Source organism: Lepisosteus platostomus, chromosome 24, assembly GCF_059453375.1.
Source record: "Lepisosteus platostomus isolate fLepPlt1 chromosome 24, fLepPlt1.hap1, whole genome shotgun sequence".
Lineage (NCBI taxonomy): Eukaryota > Metazoa > Chordata > Actinopteri > Semionotiformes > Lepisosteidae > Lepisosteus > Lepisosteus platostomus.
In genome coordinates, this window is record NC_142634.1 from 7,763,862 (window position 1) to 7,778,381 (window position 14,520).

A 14,520-nucleotide genomic window follows, 5' to 3' on the forward strand; every position below is an offset into this window, starting at 1 on the left:
TGACATTTTCAGCAGTGAGTACACCTCTCCTCAAAGCTCTGTTTTTAAAGAATTGTAGAGGCATAAGGAAGTGATATCGCGTAAGAAAATAGGGAAGAGACTGGTTTTTCAGCTCTTTGGCTTCTTGGTTCTTAGAATGACTATTCTTAAGGGGGGAAAAATGTTCTTTAAACTGTATACCATAAATTGTTTTCATGTTCCAGCAACGTGCTGGGTAATTTGTCTGTCCATGGAGCAACAATGTTACCAGACAACATGTTGAATATTGGCAATGTTTGTATGACCTAGTACGGTATTTTCAAAACATGTCTGCTTTGCACGGGAACGAGCTATTCTGTGTTCACAGAAGCACGGTCTCTTTAGGAGTACAGTATTCATGACAGCATAGCAGCAATATTTAAGCACTCAGTCTTTATAAGGACTTACTTGAAATGGCTTACAATTGTTAAATTGCTACTATTTCGTTTGCCCGTGGAAACGGAAATTATTCCTTTTGTATCTTAGTTCAGAATTTAAACAAAAAATACGGTACAAAGTAAATTGTAAGCATAACATGACGATTTAACCAGCTTTTTTCTACGGAGGCCCATATCCGAAATGCATTGTCTAAAGGGGTTGTCTTTTTCCATCAGTGATGTTACTAATGCAGAGTAATTTCTTTTATTAGTCAGTGAATCAGTGGCTAATGTGTGGTTATTAAGGGACATTGCTCCTTGAACAGTCATAAATTGGAAGTTAAATGGTAACCTATTGTACTTTTAATCTCATTCTGTGTAATTTATAATGCTGTTATTTAACTATCCTAGATATGTACCTTATTAAATTATTCCAAGTAAAAATAGTACTCTTACTATAATGTGCTAATGTTACAGCCTTGAGATCTTACTGTGACAGTTTTTTTTCTCCTTGGAAGTTTTTTTTAACATGGATTCCTACATAGGAGATTGAGTGCATATTGAATAAACAGAGAGGCTTCAGTTTTAAAGCCCGGAATGACAATTAAAAGTTATTGTTTTATGATTTAGACTTCATTTTTAATCAGTCTTAGATTCTGTTGTGCTTTTGAAGGGCGATTAGGTGAACAGGCAGTTCAGCTCTTTTCGCAGTCGGTTCATGGGCTCTCTGCTAAGCAACGCCAAAAGCGATTATGTGAAAATGTTGTGTTGTCAGATGTGCAGTGGAATCAGACTAGGCTGTCCAGTATCCATGAATGTGCCATAGATGCAGTAGATCTTGTCCACAACCGAGCCACAGCGGATCATTGGGCTGCAGCTTATCCTGGTTTCCTTGGCGTTAAGCAGACGAGAGAGCACGTGACTCCCTGCCCCCCTTTTACAGCACTCCAGTCCACTGCAGGGATTAGCCCTGGAAATACAGCTGGGTGGACTGGAGCACCTGCGTACAGTAGCAGTGTCTGCAGAGACAACCCACCAACTATGAGACCTGAAACTTCCCCACAACTCTGTTGTCCTCCTCCCATGCATACAGTATGAGATTTAATTTTTATTAAAAAAAAACATAGATAAAACAAATACCATAAATGTCCAATGTCTATAATTCTGTTCCACGTGGTTTCCTTTAAGGTAGAGCTAAGTTTTCCTCTGATACCCACGGATACATATAGATTACTTTTACCAGGCTCAGAAGCAACAAATACATGTAGATTAGTTTTACCAGGTTCTGTGTTGCAGGACAGGAAATGTAAGAGCAGTCAGAGGAAAATGGATGTATTGCCGATACGTGGAAACAGAGATGTTCGTTTTTCTTAAAGGTAGCTCTTTTTAAGTATTGTGTGTAGCCTAAACTAAGATTCTCAGCGTGCACCCCAATGTTGAAAAACCTTGAATAAGTAAACATTTTATAAATCCTATAGCATGGGACATTGCACCTCTAATAGAATCTCAGAAAGAGGCCACTGGTTAATTCATGTAGTTAATTTGGCACACCAGATCGAGTAGGTGAGTTGAATAATGACTAACGGCAGCAACTCTTTTGTTAGGAAGCAGTGCCTGGCTAGTTACCGTTTTAGTTCTAGCCCAGTCTCCAGCCACTGCAAAACAGCTTCTGCCAAGTCAGACAGGCCATAGAACAGAACAGAGCAGAGCTATAAAGCTTGGCAACAGACTTAATCACTGCACAGAAACTGCTCTGTAAAGGGCTTTGTATAATCTTGGTGTGAATGAAGTTTCAAATCTCCAGGAGAAGGATTCTCAGCGCTGGGAACAGACTTTTTTCAGAGTGCTAAGAGAAGAATCGTAGATGATTTACAAAGGATTTCTCTTCAAACAGAGTGACGTTCCACTTTTCTCCCCAACGTGTCTGGGGAAAAAAAAACATTTTACAGCCTTTCAGGGTAGACAAAATGTGTCGTTTTCTTTTAGCAATGAATTGTATTCTGCCGTTCGTAAATAACGACCTTTTGAAAAAGAGAATGGATAAGAATATTTTGGAGAAATGGCATCTGAAATGTACAGTACAATTGTGAATGGGGGGTGCGGGGGGGATTATTTTCTCAAATTTTAGGTGACCTGCTGTATAGTGGTGGATGCAGAATACCACTTATATTTGTGGCTACTCTGTCCACGTGTTCTTTAACCTGTTAACCTTATGCTGTGCAGGATTTGGTTTAATATTGGTTTTTTTTTTTAATCTGTATACCTGAGAATAGTCTATTTGAGCCTCCACAACTGAGTTAAACCATCTCCTAAAAGGAACTGTCCCACCCAAATTTCAGTATCGGGGGCATTAAAAACAAATGTTTCTTTTATGTTGTACCCCAGTTTTGCAGATGCTAAATCGGGCATTTGCTGATTTGGCAGCTACATTTGTAGACTGTTAGTTCTCATTTTGTTGTAGTGACCGATTTGTGTTACTGTATGTACTACATGAGGGTTTGCTAAAATTAAAAGGCATATGCACATATGAGCAGGAAACCCCTTCATCTCAGCATGGTGTTTCTTTATTTAGAGTCGCGGAGTATTAGAAATATTTCTCTGACAAGCCTTTAGTTGATCTTTGATCAGTGTCGTTTATAGCATTGTGTTATCTATGAATGCTATCTAAGAGTTTCAAAGTGGGGATTGTGTAACATTTTCACATTTGACCATCCCTATACACCTTCATTTATGTCGGCTTTCTCTTTAACATTGCAGTTAATTGCAAAAGCAATGAAGTGATAGGGAGTTCAGTACATTAGGAATGATGCAGTAATGACATAATTGCAATAAGAATACCCTCTTAAATGTCTACAAGAATATTATTTTGCCTTTGTTTTCTTACTGTTAAAATGCATATTGCTTACTTGAAAGATGTTTTGATGATTTTGTAAAGAACTTAACATCTACAGTCAGTATGCTGTATATTGGTGATCTTTATTACAGAGAAATTTATATATGTGTGTCACCAGTTTAGGCAGTGTTCATAAAGCCTTACAAAATGGTAAATTAAAAGAAAAGTTACAGTAATGTGAAATCTAAAACCAAGCATCATGTGGGTTACCATAGAAAGGTTGCTGAGCAAAGTAGTCTGACATTCTGCCTGTGATCGAGCTGTTTTGAGAATTACTCATCAGCCAAACAGCAGAGGTGTGTCAGGAGACGAAATGTAAAAACTGAGTATGGAGAAGATGTGGTCCTGCTGTTAGCTTCATGTGAGCAGTAGGAAGAGAAAACAGTTTAAATTAGCCTGCCTATTAAGATACTTTATTGCATTTCCTATAGTAGAGTTACTAACTTACACAGATATTCTGTAACACCATGGATCTTTAGACAAAGTCGAAAACCTGCTGGCACAGTCTTCACTGTGATGTTTTTTAAACAGATTGTGAACTTTTCTTTCACAGCTGATTTTTTTTAAACAATATTGTGTTCATTTAAAAGAAGTTATCCAGACCTCAAACTCTTTCTTTCTGCAAAGCTGTGTTTGTCCATGTTTCAATGCAGGAAACTCAAAACAGGGAGTGCAAAATTTAAATTTCTTAAATGAATGTGCACAATGGCAAAATGACACATTTATTTGCCAAATGACATTAATGACATTTTACAGTGAACTGAAATTAACTCACAACCCTGGATAGTATACACACCCAGTATGACCTTGCTAAGGTTGCATTTTCTTTGGGTCAAAATTCTGAAAATTATAATTTACACCTACATACAGGAATACAAATGATGATTTTTAATATCTTTTGAAAACCTCTCCACATGTAATTTAATGTATTATTAATTCAGTATATTTTTTAAACGTCCTCTAAAGTATGCTGTTTTGGTCAGTTTAATACTTTCAGGTTATGCCATTTTGTCCTCTCTGGGTACTTTAACAAGCTGAAGTGTACACATGGCTTTGCGGAGGACTGACAGGAATATAGGCACGTGAGTCTTGAAATACCATCTTAAGAACTTTTGGTTTTCATCTCACTAGTATCGCAATTTTGTAACAATCTTTATGAAAATATCAAAACTTTTAAATTTACAAAACATCCCTTGTTCAAACACTTCCGGTGTAGCAATCGGGTAAAAGGCAGGGTCTAAAATATTGTAGAAATGGCTGCCTAGAAAAATAAATTTTTTTAGTGGTTGCATATTGATGTGCAAACATCAATTTCTGTTAGCTTTTTGCGGATGGTATTGTGACAAAATCGCTCCAAGAACACGGATCAGCAGAAAGTTGTAGTCTTCAGCTGCATTCTTCGAGTGTTGACCTCAATGGGTGTGGGCTGCAATGTAAAGAACTTAATTACGGCATATGATCTGCTTTGGATTTTCTGGTTAAAATGCAGCTGTGAATACAAGATTCTTTTCATGCTACAGCAGCCTTCAGTTGCTTTCCTCCTTGCATTTGTCTGCCTGTTTGGAGGAAAGCTGCGTATCGGTTTAATGGAATTGGCAACCTGTCTTGAGCAGCTGATTCTCGCTGCTGACAGAACGTACCCATGAAGGAAGCTTGTCCTAAGTCATGGTTGTGTTTAAAACAATACAGCAACACCAGTATGTACTATATATTCAGAGGCGATTACCATGTCATGGGGAAAAAAATAATAGCATGGCTAAAATGCATCTGTATCAGTTTGCTTACTAATAAGATTGACACACTTTGCTGAAATACAAAAATAAGGTCATAAAAAAAGGCCAATGTATTTTTCTTGTAAGGTCTGCAACAATTCTTTTTAGTAATCTACACAGCATTAGTGGTACCTTGAGTAGTGTGATTATAATTGGCACACATGCATTTTTAATGACCCTGTGTGTTTTTCCTGCTGAGAACAAAGTGCAGTGATATAATATTGAATGCCTGTGATAAGTCTGTCGTAAAGTATATAGTACAGTATTGGGAAATAACTGGAGATTTCCTATCCTCCTAACAAATTGGTTGGAAGTATCTTGTTATTTTAGTTAGGAAAGGACAGTCTCCTCACTGGGATATTCACTTAATCATATATTAAGAAACTGGAAAATCATGCTGATGAAAATTGTGTTTTAAGTTCTGTTCTCTCAGCTGTGTTGACTCTGATGGTGGACGTGTTTACTTTTTAGCCTGGAAATGACCCTTTGTATTGTTTGCAGATTGCCCCGATTTTGAAAGAAGTGGGTGTTCTCCTCTATGTAAATATCTTTGTATTGAAAAGCACTATATACATGCAAAGATTTTATTCCTCTGCTGCTTCTTAAGAAAATCCACCACATATTCTGGAATAGTATAAATTGTTGCATCAAAAAAATGGATGATACTTCTTGTATTGTACTGTTTAGGTTTACTTGATCATCTTGTGGGTTTTTTCCAACTGCTAGGTCATAAAAAGTATTTTTTGTCTTGTCAGTAAACTTGAGTATGCAGAAACTCCCTTCTGTGCATGGTATCTTCCATGGTTTTCAGAGTTCTTGAACAACATCAACATTAATGAATAAACAGATAATTAAATCCCTTTGTGAAACAGCTGGATTGTAGTTTTTCAGTCACTGTGATATATTTGTCCTACTTCCCTCTTTAAATGTTATTCCAAGGAAGTTTAGCGCTAATTCACACTGTGAAGTCCTCTTTATTCCTTCTTTATATTTGTGGTCTGCAGTCCCTACAGCCAAAAATAATGAAAAGTGCATCATGCTTTTTGTAGGTTCATCCTGTCAGACCAGTTTGCCTGATCTGATTTTGGCCCTTCTTTTGTACTTAGGCTTGATCTGTCCTTTTATTATGTTTAGTCTGTTACAGTTTCTTTCTGAAAGGGGATGCAGCGCTTACAAAATGAAGAACAAGTGCAAAAAGTGACAGGAAATTCCCAAGGAACATTTCTGTCATCCTCTACTGAAAAGGCCTTAAATTGCCGATCTTTTGTATGTGTGCTTTAAGAATTTTAAGTGCCGGAGATGAGATGTCACAATGAGACAATTAAAACTGGCCTGTTGAAAACTGTATGCCGCTGCCTCTCAGTGACAGACCATCATTCAGTGTACTGAGACAGATGTGCTCTCCCACTGCACAAACCCATTTATCCCATTTACCATGGCTCTATGGAGGACTTTTAACCTGACTCTGCAATAATAGTTTCCTGGTGAAACAGTCCCATTGAGAAGGGTCTTCCCTTCTGAGATGGTCTATGTACCTTTTTATGGGTTTAATCCAATAATGTAGTCTGTTTGCCAAATTGCCATTTAAGTAAGATACCAAATATTCTTGCAGCGATCATTATTGATTGAGGTCTGCTGTGCCATTGTTTGATTTTAAAAGTTGTCCTTAGCAGACTTTTGCATTGCTTACATTATTAGACAACCAAAATTCGAATGTTTATAGCCAACACATTGTGAATGCCCATTAAAAAAATAAGTTAATCCTTTGAGCTGTGCTATGTACCTAACAGAGAAGTTGTCCTGATCTCTCACCATGAACTGATCACCAGAGGATCTTGGGAGATTACAGAAACGGTCCCGAAGAATGCAATATGAAATTAGCCACACAAAAATGTTACAAGTCTGAAGAAGATATTGTGAGTAATGTATCTATGCTGACAGTTACATCCAGCCAGTTTCTTAATTGCTGCTGTGGGCTGACTTGAGTTGCCAGAGGTAACTGTACTGCAGCAGAGTATGGCTGATGGAAATGACAATTTCTGCTCTAAGATAAACACGCAGAGCAAAAGTGACAAGGTGTCAAGGCATGGACTGACAGTACAGTGCGGAATATTGTTCCAGAGTTTGCTGCAAATGTCAGCTTTTGTCTGTCTTGTCTTGAGTTTTACCTGGCAGAAACAGTCTGTTTTACATGGAAATGAGAAACATGTTTTATGTTGAAAATAATATATGCTAGTATAAATACCCATAATTGTAACAATTCCAAGACTTCAGCTTATGCAGTAGTTATGTGAAATAACAAATATTCAAAGACTTATGAAGGTGAGCTGTTTTTTTAATAGCCTTTTTTAATGGTGATTTGTGAAAAACAGTGTTGGAATTGGAAGCAGACATTCAAGCATTTGTTAACATTGCAATGGAACTAAAGATGACAACAGTTATTTTATTCACTTTCTCAGTTAATGACATCTTTTGTTGGAGTGAAATTCCAAACCTTATATCTGCACTTGAATCTGGAACCTGAATTCCAAACAGTTTTTGTTGGTTAATTAGCTTGCTGATCTTTTACTTGGGTAAATGCTGAAATCCTGGACTTAAACCTAAGAGCTCTTTCTTTTTTTTTTTAAACCACAGAAATTAAATAAATTATTTTAAAGATCATATTCATCCATCCAATTTAGGGTTGCGGTGGCTATCTCGGCACGAGGGAGGATACACTCTGGATGAGACACCAGTCCTTCACAGGGCAGACAAAAACACAGACCCGCGTTCATACCAGGCCAGTTTTCTTAAAAAAACAGTTACCTTACCGATATGTTTTGGGACAGAGAGATAACCGGAGCACTCAGACAAAAGCCATGCAAACACAGGCAGAACATACAAGCTCCACACAGACAGCACTCTAGGTTGGGAGCTGGACCCAGTGTGAAGCAGCAATCCTAAACACTGAGCCACTGTGTTAAGAAAAATACTGTTTTTTGTAAAAGTCAATGAAAAAAAGCAACATATTACAAGCTTCAGTAAGTGTAGTATACAAATAAGGTACTTAACAGAAAAAGAAGGGTTAGTTTTGCAAGGCTTTTGTATAATATTTTCAAACTCATGAAAAAATACTGTAGGTGTAAAGTTGTTGAGCTTTTCTGCATAAAGCACGTTTCGCCTGTAAAATAGAAGAGATACCGTTGTAAATTGACAGTTAAAATTGTAATTGTAATTCTAATATTTTCTGGTATATAGAGTAACTGACAAAGTATTGCTGCTGAAAGATGTCCATGTTTGATGGATTCATCAAGCTTTTGATCGAGTTCATATCCAGATATTGTGGAGGTGTAAATAATACATGGTAATTCATGAGACCGAAAAAAGAATAAACAAAACTTAATCCAGTGCGTACTTTTATTAAAAAGTGCATTTGATGACAATTGCAGTAGCAATATTTTAGATATAATCAAGCATGATGTATCATTTTTTCTCTTTTCATTAAAATGTGGGATTCATATTAATGATAGCAGTACAACATTGATATCCTTGCTTTTGTTCCAATTTATTTGTATAAATAAGGCACAATTACAATCTATTATTTTGCAGAAACTACTGTGTGTTCACTGACAGTTGATGCAGAATTAATAAGACTTTGATATATTTTAATTCGCACTATTTAACATTTAATGTTGCAGAGCCTTGCTGGCATTTGTCGTGTGTTGGGGTCTGTTTTTTTGTAGCTGTTTAAAGCAGGCAAGCTTTCATTAATCTCTCTTCTGCCTTAATTGTAAATCCAGTTCAATCTACTGTGGCCTTGACTTTCAGTTTTAGTCTGTATCTAGAGTGCAGTGATGTGTGTACTGGTGAAGGGGCAATGTAGAAAGTATTTCCATACATTTACATTTTAAAGTGGAAACCTGCACAAACCACAGCATCTGTGTGAGTCATTGCTTGTGTAGAAGTGCTGTAACCTCTCATCATTGTTGCTGTTGACCTCATCATTTTTTATTACATCCCGAATGGGAAGATTTATTGCACTATACTTCTTTTATTTATGCATCAAAAGCCACGGATGGCAAAAACGACACACCGCAAACGCACTTAATGGTTCAGCACACTCACAATATTAAACTAAAGCAGAGCACTGCAGCACAGCATATTGTTTTTATCTAATGCTGTATTTCTCCTTTTGAAACCTGATGTTAAGTGGCAGAGATGTGTGGAATTATAAAATTGATTATGAATCAACAGTGTAATAACCATGCCTGGGTTACTGATTAGTCAAGGGAGACAGGCTGGTGTTCTTGATCTTATACTGTAAAGAGTCAGTGAATGTTCAGTGCACAGTGATAGGGAAATGAAAACAACTGCATTGTGTTGAGGGATGCACTGTGTGCTGTACCATGAGTTTTATTTCCTTTCCGTTAGCACACCGGCAGTGCTTTTTTTTCTAAGAAGGAAAATAAAGGCTGTAACTTATCATTGTAAATGTTTGCCACCAAGGCTGTGCCTGCTGTTAGGCAAGATCCAGGATAATCTCTGCTATCACGTTCAGGAGTAGGCATGTGATTAAGAATGCAGATTTAAACTGGAATAATTTAGGGATCATTCTTATGGAGTCTATCTGATTATGTCCATAGCAGACCTATTTTTGTTTTAAAAAACTACATTTCTGCAAACATAAGAAAACTAGAACAGCTTCACATTGTAAGACCACAAATGCATTATTGGAACTGTAACCTTAAATTACATTGTAAATTTGTGATTTAAATTTATTTATTTATACAGTACTGAATGTTTTATCTTGATATTATTTGTCGCTGTATGGTTGTATTACAAAGTAATTTAACATCACTAATGACTCACTTCTACTGTAATGCACATTTAATCGCATTTGAGCAGAACAGCTGAACAATTGAATGGAATGGTGCACATGCCAGGAATTAAATATTTTTTTCTTCCCCTGGATGTAAATGTATCTAGTGATTTCAATGGTATGAATCTGTTTTATGAGTCTGGCTTGCCTCTATGTGGACAACTACAACCCTGGGAACATTTCAGCTGCAGACTGAACTACTGTGAAGATGACTTTTTTGTGGGACTTCATGATGCAGTACTAATAAGTACATAAAAATGCCACATTCATTCTGTCTGCAATCCTAGTTTGAAGTGTACAGAAAGAGACACACAGATTCAGTTGAGGACGTAGTCATGCCATAGGTAATTCACCTTTCATTAAAGCAAAACTGTTTTGAAGACTGAGGTTGAAGAACCACCTTTCAGGAACTTGAGAGCATAAAAGTTCGATGAATCATTTGAATAGATTTACAACATATTTGCTGGCTGTTTACAATATTCTGGCTGTTTGTGAATGTGAGGAGACATTCTGGTAGTCTTTTATTGTCATTCCAGCTCAGTCAATAACATTAGTACCCGTTGTAATACCATTTTACAAAGTGTATACTATTGTGTTAAGCTATAATGAGCTACATAGCAAATCTTGTATGTATTGTTTTTGAAATTATGTAAGGCTTATGTTAATCATATTGTATACTAAGTTAGAAAAATGAAATCTAGGTTAGCTTTGGCCCTGAGGTGGAGAGCACTAATTTTATTCTCTTCGGGGAAAATGACTAAAATGTTTTGTGGAGTGCTGAAAACACTGATTGATTGAATGTTCTGGAAAAGACTGTAGTAGCCTTTTTTTATTAGCATTCGGAGAGAAATAGTTATATAACTGGACAAATAAAAATACAGTAACTGCAAATGATATAGGTTTCAAAGCTATGTTTTTTTTGTAGACAGTGCATAACACCCTCTTAAGATGGGCGACAAGAATTTAATAACAGAAATTGTACTCTTTTGAAGGTCGAACACAATTCCTGAGTTTTTCTGGGCTTTTGTTTGTTTCATGGCTGTTGTGGGTCATCTATTCAAATTCTTTACTGATACTTGGGAACAAACTGTTTTCCCGATTTAACATTTCTGCTGTTTCTTGTGATCTCGTTTCACGTACATTACAAGAGTGGTGCATAAAGGTATGATATTTAACAGGTTTTCATTATTTTTCATTGAAATCTTCACATCTTTAGGTGTCACTCGTGTGAGGGGGGTAGGAAACTAATTTAACCTAAGGATTTCAACCATCCTTAAAGAAACTATCAAATATGTCTTTGCCTCATTCCTGTTAGATAGGTAATCATGTGGTGTCACAGAGCATTTACAACACTAGTATAAGACATTCCTGCCAGAGGTACAGAGCAGCACAAACACCTCTCTCAGGAAGTCATTGGACTCAGCAGCTGGACTTCATAGCCTTGATTGTGGATGCCTGCCTCACAATATCATAACGGGCACTAAAATTGATGTGAGTAAGGAGCTACATCAATGTGCGATCTGCAAAGGAACAAGCAGATATTCATTTCATGCTGAAATGTAGAAAGAGACAAAATGGACCGTGTTGCTTTCTTGAGGTCTGTGGTTACACACAGTTATACTGTGTTGCTCAGTTGCACATACCTAAAGTCCCCCTAGCTGAACTGTTTCACCTGTGTGCCATCATACAGATTTTTACTTCATGTGAATTTCTGCCCTGTGCGCCGTTTGTATATATTAATTTGCTGCCTGTCCGTTTTCCCTTGTGCAAAGGCTAATTTTGGAATAGGAACACCCTCCAAATAAGTCTTTAAATGCTTAGCTGCTCTGAGCTTTATTTGATTTATGTTTCATTTTCTATTCCTCTATATTATGTCAACTAAACTTAGAATAGGCAAAAATACATTTTCTACCTTAGATTTTGCAGCAAGTGTCTCATTGTGCAGTGGAACTGCTCTTTCATGTTATGTGAACACTGAGGCCAGCATACAGTATGTCAGCCTTGAGAGAATTAATAAAACTGTGACTCTATTCCATGGATCTCTGTGGAGATTTATTTTATGAGGCTGTTGTGCTTCTCATGTGAAATGCATTATATTTAAAAACACATTTGACCTAGAAGCAGCGACGGTTGTCAGGTAGACCACACAATGAGCCAGGCATAAGTGCTTTTCAGATTTGTAGCATCAGAATCTAAAGCCCATTGTTTCCACATTCCATCATCTGCATTTTCTTTCTGGCACTTAAGTTTTCTCATAGCGTTCTCATGTGGTGAGCCCAATGCATCTGATGTCTCCATTGCAAAAGCTCTAAATTTCCTTTTTCTTCTTTGTATAACCACAAATTTCTTATGGCTGTAACATATTAAACAGTGCATTAATCAACCTTTGATTTTGACCCCACACCTGATCGCTCAACTCCGGTGGTGCTTGCTTCCTGGAATCTCCCAGCCAGTCATATCTTGCCATACTCCAAATGTAAGGGCTGAGGTTTCGTTATTAGGGAGCATCAAGTGAAATGATGCCATTCCTATATATATTGTACAGAACTGCAGTTGATCTTGGGCTTTCATCCATATTAATTTAGCAATGTCTACTAAAAAGTGTTTGTTTTTACAACCAATTCATTAGTTCTGTCCTTTAGAAAATAAAAAGAAGTTATTCAGAAAAACCCCTTAGCAGTACTGCACTGATTTTGATACTAGGCAAATAAAAACATAGATCATAATTCTTAAAGCATAATCTGAAATTATGTATTTTAGTGGGAACTGCGAATTTTTCAGCCTCCTTCAGTGAATTAGCCTTATCTGGATGTACAGTAGTGTCATTTAAACTGCCCATCTTCTATTCCAATTATTTTGTTCAGAAGAAAAATCTGTTTAATATTATCAAAACCTGAATAATTTATCCAGTGGATAACTGCCACCAAAGGCTTTTTGCTTCCTTGCCACTTGTCTTTGATCACGTTTTGACCTTGCTGTCTTAAATTAATCTTGTTCATTTCTCAGTAAATGAAGGTCTCTTTGGAGCTTGTAGCAGTGAATTGTATTTCAAATATATAACAAAGAGAGTGAGATTTTTCAGAAATTATGCTACTTTGTTTTGATCTTCACTCAACATGTCTTCTGAACTTGAATAGCTTTTCTCTTATGCTGGATGCAAATATAAAAATATAAAGATGTCATTAGTACATGGAATGGAATTTTCAAAATCCTTGTCATAACGTTAATAAATATTGCAATACTCAATCTCAATAAATGTTGTCAGCCATCTTTTATTATTACAATTATTTTTACTTCTGGATTTGTAGGCCTTGTGGGATGAAAATAAAAGAATTATAGATTGTTGTGACAGAGAAGGATCACACAGGAGAAGACTAAATTGCATTGTCATCTAAAATGTTTAGAAGTTTGTTTGTCTTTTCTGGCTAGAACATTCACATATGTACACTATACAGCTTAGTATTAATTAAATACTATCATACACTTCGATTCGAGTGTATAAAATACAAGGCCATTATTATCTGAATCTAAGAATCTGGTTCATATGTTCTCAGCTGCACCATGCTGTAGTAAGATTTGATCAGTCTGTATGCTGATAACTATGAGCATTATTAATTTCCCAATTGAAGACAAATTTCAATGCATTCGTGTATTTCTTGTTGAAGAAAACTGGCTATTATTGTAATATTATTTATCACTAATCTTTTCACTTTTCAGTGTGGATCAGAGGTTTCTTTTTCTTAATGTGCTCCCTTGTTTTAACAGGTATTTTAGCAGCGCTAAACATCAGCTATGAAGATCTTAACAACTGTGAATACCAAGTAGACCTGGAAAGAAATATCTGATGCACATTTTAAAAGGTATACCAATTGATTTTAACCCTTATTTTTTATAATTTTATATCCCAGCAGATTGTACTATTTATTTTTAGTCTGAAATGCTTCTTGCTATTACAAATGGTTGTATATCACCATCTACATCTTTAAATCCTTTCTAGTTTAGTTTTAAAAAGATAAAATGTAAAGGCATAGTTTTAACGTTCTTTTACTTGTACTTAAACAACACATACTGTACTCTTTAATATACAAATTGAAAGTATTTTGTGAAACAGATTTTTATCAATTAAAATAGGGACAGAAAGGTTGTGATTTTTCCTGTTGCAGCATGTTGGAGTTCTTTGGAAAATGTTGCTATGAGCAATGTAGGATGCTGAGTCACTAGATGCCTATTAAGTTTCTAAGCAAAGTTTATGTATTTCACAAGGCATTAAGAGGGCACCATTATTTGAATAATTTATATTTAAAGCTATACTATACTTTGTACTAAAAATGCTATACAATATGCTATCCAGTTTCTGTTTGATATTGTTTTCTGTTTATTTTTCTCCAAATTAAGTGTATTGTGTTAAAGGCTTGGTTGAAATTTAAAATTCAAAGAATGTCAAAGAGTTTATAATCCAAAACCTTTTTTAGACTAACATATATTAATTAGTTTGACAGCTGTTAAATCTTATTCTTGCAAATAATTTGAGTAGTATGTTCTGATTCATGGTCTCCATCTGAGGCTTTAACACATTCTTTTTTTTTAAATCGGAGTGGGCTT

The 14,520-nt window shown here is 36.1% G+C and overlaps 1 protein-coding gene across 3 annotated transcripts in view; it reads left to right on the forward strand.

The window, feature by feature from the left end:
- Positions 1-14,520, forward strand: part of LOC148641506 (serine/threonine-protein kinase TAO3) — a 43,117-nt gene that overhangs the window by 1,622 nt on the left and 26,975 nt on the right. For all 3 annotated transcript variants that reach the window (XM_088618350.1, XM_088618351.1, XM_088618352.1), the window contains exon 2: positions 13,684-13,778. The gene's annotated coding sequence lies outside the window, so the exon portion shown is untranslated. The remainder of the gene's footprint in view (positions 1-13,683; positions 13,779-14,520) is intronic.